Source organism: Galeopterus variegatus, unplaced genomic scaffold (genome assembly GCF_000696425.1).
Source record: "Galeopterus variegatus unplaced genomic scaffold, G_variegatus-3.0.2 Scaffold3658, whole genome shotgun sequence".
Lineage (NCBI taxonomy): Eukaryota > Metazoa > Chordata > Mammalia > Dermoptera > Cynocephalidae > Galeopterus > Galeopterus variegatus.
The window spans coordinates 118,655-125,934 of record NW_007729769.1 but is presented as its reverse complement, the minus strand read 5'-3'; positions in this window follow the sequence as shown (position 1 = coordinate 125,934).

Below are 7,280 nucleotides of genomic sequence, written 5' to 3'. Positions count from 1 at the left end.
TATATTTCAATTTACATGTACAATATGTGATGATCAAATCAGGGTAATTAGCATATTAATCATTGCAAAACTTAATCATTTCTTTGTGATGTGAGCATTCGATCTTCTCTCTTCTAGCCATTTGATAACATGCAGTAAATTATTAATTACAGATGCCTAGCTTGACTGTACACCAATATAACTTATCTTTCCTGCCTAGCTATAATTTTGTATCCATTAACCAACCTCTCACTTTACCCCCACCCCCTCTGCTTTCCTGGGTCTAGTAACCACAGTTCTACTCTCTAGAAGTTCGACTTACTATTATTTATTTTTTAATTGATTAAAATTAGAACCCTTGCTTTTGAATGTAATATAAAGAAGCATTTAAAGTATATCCAGCAGATAAATTTATCACACGCAATAAAACCAAACCAGTGAAAACTGTGGTACCCCTAACCCAATACCTTTTGTGTATTATGTGACACTTGTGAATTTGTGACATTCTCCATGAGGTTGGAATTGCCCGACCCAGCTGGCTGCGAGGAGTGCTACTGGGAAGAGCTCACGTGCTGTAGGTGCTGTCAGGTCCATCTTCCCTGGAATAAATTTCTTTCCACAGAGGTCTTTTCTTATTTGCAGAAATATGTATAGATATTTAGCTATATAGAAATGTTTATCATGCCATTTAGTGTATTTCTGTTTTGAAATTGTTTTATATAAATTCTATTTTTCAATTATCTAAGGTAACATAATTTAGTATCGTTTTTTAAATTGTAACTTCAGTATAACTATCTGAGTTTAGGGAGTGGGCCATTAAACCCAGTTTTGTTTTTGCCTTTATTCTTTTGCATTAAAAAAAGTTTTTTATCATAGCATAGTAGTTCAAAATTAGAGGAATTAAAGGTAGAATAACATTTGAAATTTGTAACTTTTCTGCTAGCCACAATTTGACCTCTTTTTTATAGAATATTTAAGAGATTATTAAAGTTATTTAAAAAGCGTGACAAATGTTGGGACTAAAAGGTAAATATGACATATCACTCAGGATTTTATTGTATATAAAAAGTTACGGAATCATAAGCTTTTTAGAACTAGATTTAAACTCCCTCCGTGTATGTGTGCATTTGTGCATGTATTTGATCAATTACTATTTAAAGCAGAGCTGATAGTGTACAGACATGAAGCCAAGGCACTGGAATATATAATACTAGCTAGCACATAGTAGCCACTGGGTAAACATGTGGTGAATGAAAGAATGAATTGTGTAGTGACCTATTTACCCAGCTGGCATAGAGATCAGTGCCTAAGTTTCATAGCTTCTAGCATTTTTTGCTTAGCTAACTAATTTTCTAGTATATTAAATGGGGATATATCTAACTAGAAGCAGCACCTTAAGAATGCTTAAATCTAAAATGGTTTTTCAAGTCATTGAAATGGTTTTTGCCAAAAGGGGTTAGGAGACACACAGTTAAGTGTACTGAATTAGTTTTGTGCAGAAAAAAAATAAGAAAATTGTAAATGTAGAATTGTTGGTAACTGATATTTGATAGTTTTCCTTCTGGTGTACAATAGGAAATAAATGTTAAGAATAGAATTTACGTAAAACTCCTGTATGATGTTAAACATTTCTGTACAGCTGAATATCCAGGTATGCTTCTTCCAGTAGGAAAAGGCTCTGGGGAAAGAACTTTATTCCAGGAAAGACAGACTCCTACAGCAGGGATCATCCCAACATTTTGCTGTTTTCAATTTTTATTTTTTACAAAAGGATTATTGGTTATTGCATGGTATTTCTTGTGAAAGAAGGGTATTAGAACCCTTTAGTGCTCTGTACCAATTGTTCATCCCATTCTCTTTCATTGTTTTCACAAAGTCAAAACTGTTTTCACAATGCCTTTCTTGCTTTTATCTCTCACAAGCGTCTGGTAGAATTTTCCAGAACTCACACGTGATCTTACAACAGATTAAAAACAGAAACAGGTGTGAGACTCCAGATTTACAAGAATGTAAAATACGTTTCTTCTCACTGTATTTTTTATTTTAGAAAAAAAAAAGTTATTGCTCATAAAAATGTTAACCTAGTGGGATAATTGTTTTATTAACAAATGAATATTTAAATATTTTAATTACTAGTACAGTAAATATGGGCAATATAAACAAAAGCTGTTTGACATCTTCAATCATTTTTTAAACAAACTTTTTGAGATAATTGTAGATTCACATACATTTATAAGAAGAAATAATACAGAGAGATCACATGTACCCTATACCCAGTTTCCCCCAATAGTAATATCTTGTGAAACTGTAGTAGAGTACAGTATCAAAATCAAAATATTGACATTAAGGGCCGGCCTGTGGCTCATTCGGGAGAGTGTGGTGCTGATAACACCAAGGCCACAGGTTCGGATCTCTATATAGGGATGGCTGGTTAGCTCACTTGGGAGAGTGTGGTGCTGACAACACCAAGTCAAAGGTTAAGACCCCCTTTTTATTTTTTATCATAAAAAATTAAAAAAATTAAAATTTAAAAAATTAAAAAAATTTTTTTTCTTGTGTTTATTATCAGGTAAGGAAACTGTTTTCCCCAGCCTTTTGAAGATTTTTTTTAAAGATGACCGGTAAGGGGATCTTAACCCTTGACTTGGTGTTGTCAGCACCACGCTCAGCCAGTGAGCAAACCGGCCATCCCTATGTGGGATCCGAACCCGGGGCCTTGGTGTTATTAGCACTGCACTCTACCGAGTGAGCCACGGGCCGGCCCTAAGATTGACTTTTTTCACTCGCGTAATTTTCAGGAGATTTATTCAAGTTGTATGTATCAATCGTTCAGTCCTTTTTATTGCTGAGCAGTATTCCATGGTATTGATGTATCACAGTTTGTATAGCCATTCATCTGTTGAAGGACATCTGGGTTGTTTCTAGTTTCTGGCTATTAGAAATCAAGTTGCTATAAACATTTGTGTGCACGTTCTTGTGTGAACATAAATTTTCACTCTCTGGGATAAATGCCCAGAGTACAGTAGCTGGATCATATCATAGCTGCATTTTAGCTTTTTAAGAAATGCCAAACTTGTCCAGGATGGATAAAGGGATCCTGAGGTGAAAAAAGTTTGACAACCACAACCACTGCTTTATACAAAGGCAGCCATCGAAACTAATATGTGACATATACAATAAGAAAATTTTCCAGGGCCGGCCTGTAGCTCACTCGGGAGAGTGTGGTGCTGATAACACCAAGGCCACGGGTTCGGATCCCTATATAGGTATGGCTGGTTAGCTCACTTGGGAGAGTGTGGTGCTGACAACACCAAGTCAAAGGTTAAGACCCCCTTTTTATTTTTTATCATAAAAAATTTAAAAAATTAAAATTTAAAAAATTAAAAAAAAATTTTTTTCTTCTGTTTATTATCAGGTAAGGAAACTGTTTTCCCCAGCCTTTTGAAGATTAAATAGTTTTTGTTTGTTTTTTTTTTTTGTCTTTTTCCGTGTCCGGCAACGGATCGCAACCCTCAGTGTCGCCCCCGCACCGGACCGGGACCGGCAACGGGACCGCAACCCTCGGTGTTGCTCCCATGCCTCGCTCAGCCAGTGAGCGGGAACCGGTCTACATGTGGGATCCGAACCCCCGGGCGGGAGCGCCCCCGCGCTTCCCAAGCGGCACACTATCCAGTGCGCCACCGGGCCGGCCCCGAAGATTAAATAGTTTTTTCAAATATTATTCTTTGTTTGTAAATTACAAGGTAGGGTGTGTTGATTGCTTTGCAGTGCCACAACTAAAAAGGTGCGAAGTTTTCTTCTATATTTTTATGTAGTTATGTATTTCAGGACTCATACATTTCAGACTCATGTATGAGCCTGAGAACAAATTTCTTTTTTAGTGCATGTTATGTGCCAAGTGGGAATACAAAAGATAAGAAAGATACTATCTTTACCCTCAAAGAGGAAAGGAGACAGATAAGCCAATGTGCAAGTGGTAATTGCTGAAATGAAGGTGTGTGTAAGGAGCAGCAGGAGCATAAGGGAAGGGAGGTGCACCTGAGAGGAGGAGGAGACTGAGTTTAAGCTGAGATGTAAGCAGTGAGGAGGAGTTTGCCAGGAGGACATGAGAGGAGAAGGTATTCTTAGACTCTTGGCATTGATGAGTCAAAGGAACCACAGATATTTCCTGTCTAACCATACTTTAGTGGTAACCCTTAGCTTATCATCTTTTTCCCTAAGCTGGATCTCTTAGGTTAGAGCCAGTGAGGACTCTTTAAATCGAAGTCAAAAGTAATATCAAGAGAAGTGATCTGAATAATACATAGGTTTGGAGTATGCAAATTAATGGTAAAAATTTGTAGTTCTTTCTGATAGACTTTGTGTTGCACCAGGATATTCTTATCTTGTAAACCAGAAGAACAAGCATGTTAATCAGAACTGGAGTTAGGGAGTAAACAGAGTCTTATAAGTCCCTTTCCATTGCATTGGTTCTTTTACAAGATATTATTTAAAATATATTGTAATAATCCCAGCCAATTTAATAGCTTCCTTCTCTTTACAACCACAACCACTGTGGTTGTAAATATTGCTAAACAGATAATGTAGTTTGTAAAGATGCATGTTATGCTTCATTTTATCTTTACATTTTGGGAAGTGTTTATTTAACTTGTTTATTATTTTTTGAAACTGTGCTCATTGATATTATAGATAATATCTGAAATCAAAATTACATATAAACCTGGACATATCCTCCTATATATGTAGATGTAGTTCTGGTCACCTAAACCTGCCGTGAGTGAACATATTGTCACCCAGTTGGTCCTTCAGCATTTATTGAGCTTCTCCCCTGTGGGAGGTTCAGCTCCTAGAGCTCGTAATTGAGTGAGGGACCCCAGCGTGAGAAGTAGTGTAAGGCGGCATGGTGGACTTGCACACAAAGCGGGAAGAAAATGATCACTCAGGCTGGGACCAGCGTGAGGAATTGGGGATTGGAGAAGCGGGGCCAGGCTGCCATTCTCCTTCCAAAACTCACACAAAAGCTTTTGTGAAATACCATTCCCCTTTCCTTAACTTACTTATTAGGCTATTTTGAAGCAAGAAAGAACTATGTTTATCTTCTCTCTTACTAAGTAACTGAACTTTTATTTCTTTATCTTTAATAACAGCTAACACTTAAATTGCATCTATGATGTGCCAGGCACTGTTTAAAGCTCCATATATATAAACTTATTTATTCTTTATATTGACTCTTTGAGATAGGCACTGTTATTACCCCCATTTTCCAACTGAGAAGGTAACAGACACAGAGGAATGTAGTAAGGTTGCAAGGCTAATAAGTGACCCAGCAAGGATGTGACCCCTCAAACCAGCTCTAGGGCTGTGCTCTTAACTACTTATGCTATATGGACTCACAGTTCTTTAATCAATATTTATATGCACATATTAGTGACCCTTTCATGATAATTTTCATTTAATGTTTGTTTTATGGTAATCTAGAGGTATTTCAGGGTTTGGGATAATGCAGTTGTTATTTGGTATTTAAAGGGGAACATGTTAATTTTCCTCATGAAAAGATTTTTGTGATAAAATGAAAATAGTCAAAGAATTAAAGTTATTTAGAGATTTAAAAAACAGTTAAAATATAATAGTCTTAAAATAAATGCTTTCTTAGTCATGGTAGGAGGCTAGAATTGCAGTATATTTTCTTGAGGAAAAGGGAAATTAGAATAAACACTATCACAAACAAAGAAGAATAAAGGATATGTGAATTTTCTTGCTAATTGAGTAGGAAACAAGAATCTGTAGAAATTCTGTATTAAAGTACCTAGCTTGAAGCAGTCTGTCTGCCTGAGATATGTGATGTTTCTCTCCTTATTCCCAAGTACGTTGCACTGACATTTAAAAAGTTATGATGCTCAAAGGGTAAAGAATAAGCCTTTGAGTTTTTTTTGTGTGTGTGTGTGACCTGTAAGGGAATCGTAACCCTTGGCTTGGTGTCGCCCGCACCGCGCTCAGCCAGTGAGCGCACCGGACAGTCCTATATAGGATCCGAGCCTCGGTGCTCCCAGCACCGCACTCACCCGAGTGAGCCACAGGGTTGGCCCAAGCCTTTGAGTTTTAAATACAAGAAGTGTTTGCTCTCTTGATGTTGGTACTGATAGGAGTTTAGATCACAGGCTGCTATTATTTCTGTTTTATTAGGTAGTTTTATAAAACATGATTTATCTGAGGTCAGCTGTTCTACCTGAATCCTATCCCATTCCCTCTTAATTTATGGCAGTTATTGTTAAATCTGTTAAAAAGTTAATGTTCGTTTTTCTACTAAATACCCCAAATAAATAAACTAGCAAATGCATATATATGATTGGAGGAGAATTTTGTTATTGAAATACAAATACTAGTAGCATCAATATGGTGTCCTCCTCTTTCCGTTCTGTGGTAGGGACACTGTTTTAGAATTCCCCTGCCCCGAGTACATTTCCTTTGCCCCAGATGTTTTACCTGCTTCAAATTCCCTGAACGTACTGTGCACCCTCAAGACCCTGTGACTTAGCTGATGCTCTTCTGCCCGTTATGCCCTTGGTTATTTTTTCCCTCTGGCTAATGCTTCCTGTCACAACTCAGCGGTCCATGTTTTTTCCACTTCTGAAAGTATTTCCGGCCACAAAGCCAAACAGAGTTAGATGCCAGTTCTCTTCATCTTTCTCCATAGTCACACAATATCCTGTGCTTAACTTTCTTAGAGTACTTATTACACTGAATTTTAATAAAGGGTTTTCTTAACTGTCCTCTCCCTACCTCTCCTCTATCTGTTTTCAATGTTTGGCACACACTAGAGGCCCCACAAATATTTACAGAAGAAGGAATACAGAGAGCTGCTGCCTGTGGAGTTGATTTTTTAACCCTTGGTGCTTCAGCAGGAGGAAGTATGGAAACTGACATGAGGTGAACATTCCCGCTAGGCTTGCACTAAACTGAAGGAGTGTTGTATTGGAGAGGACACACACACACACACACACACACACACACACACACACACACACACTCTCTCTCTCTCTCTCTCTCTCTCTCTCTCTCTCTCTCTCTCTCTCTCTCTCTCTCTCTCTCTCCTGCTCGAGTAAGCAAGACCAGATGGATGTGTGGAATAAAATGAGGTAAAATTGAAATTTATAACACATCTTATCTGTTTAATTGAATTACAGCAGATTTTTTTTCTTTTAATGTAATAAAATAGTATTTTACTTTGTGAAGTTTTCACAGATGTTATTTTTATGTACTGTGGAGATGTATTTTTCTATAATCTGTGTATACAGAGAATA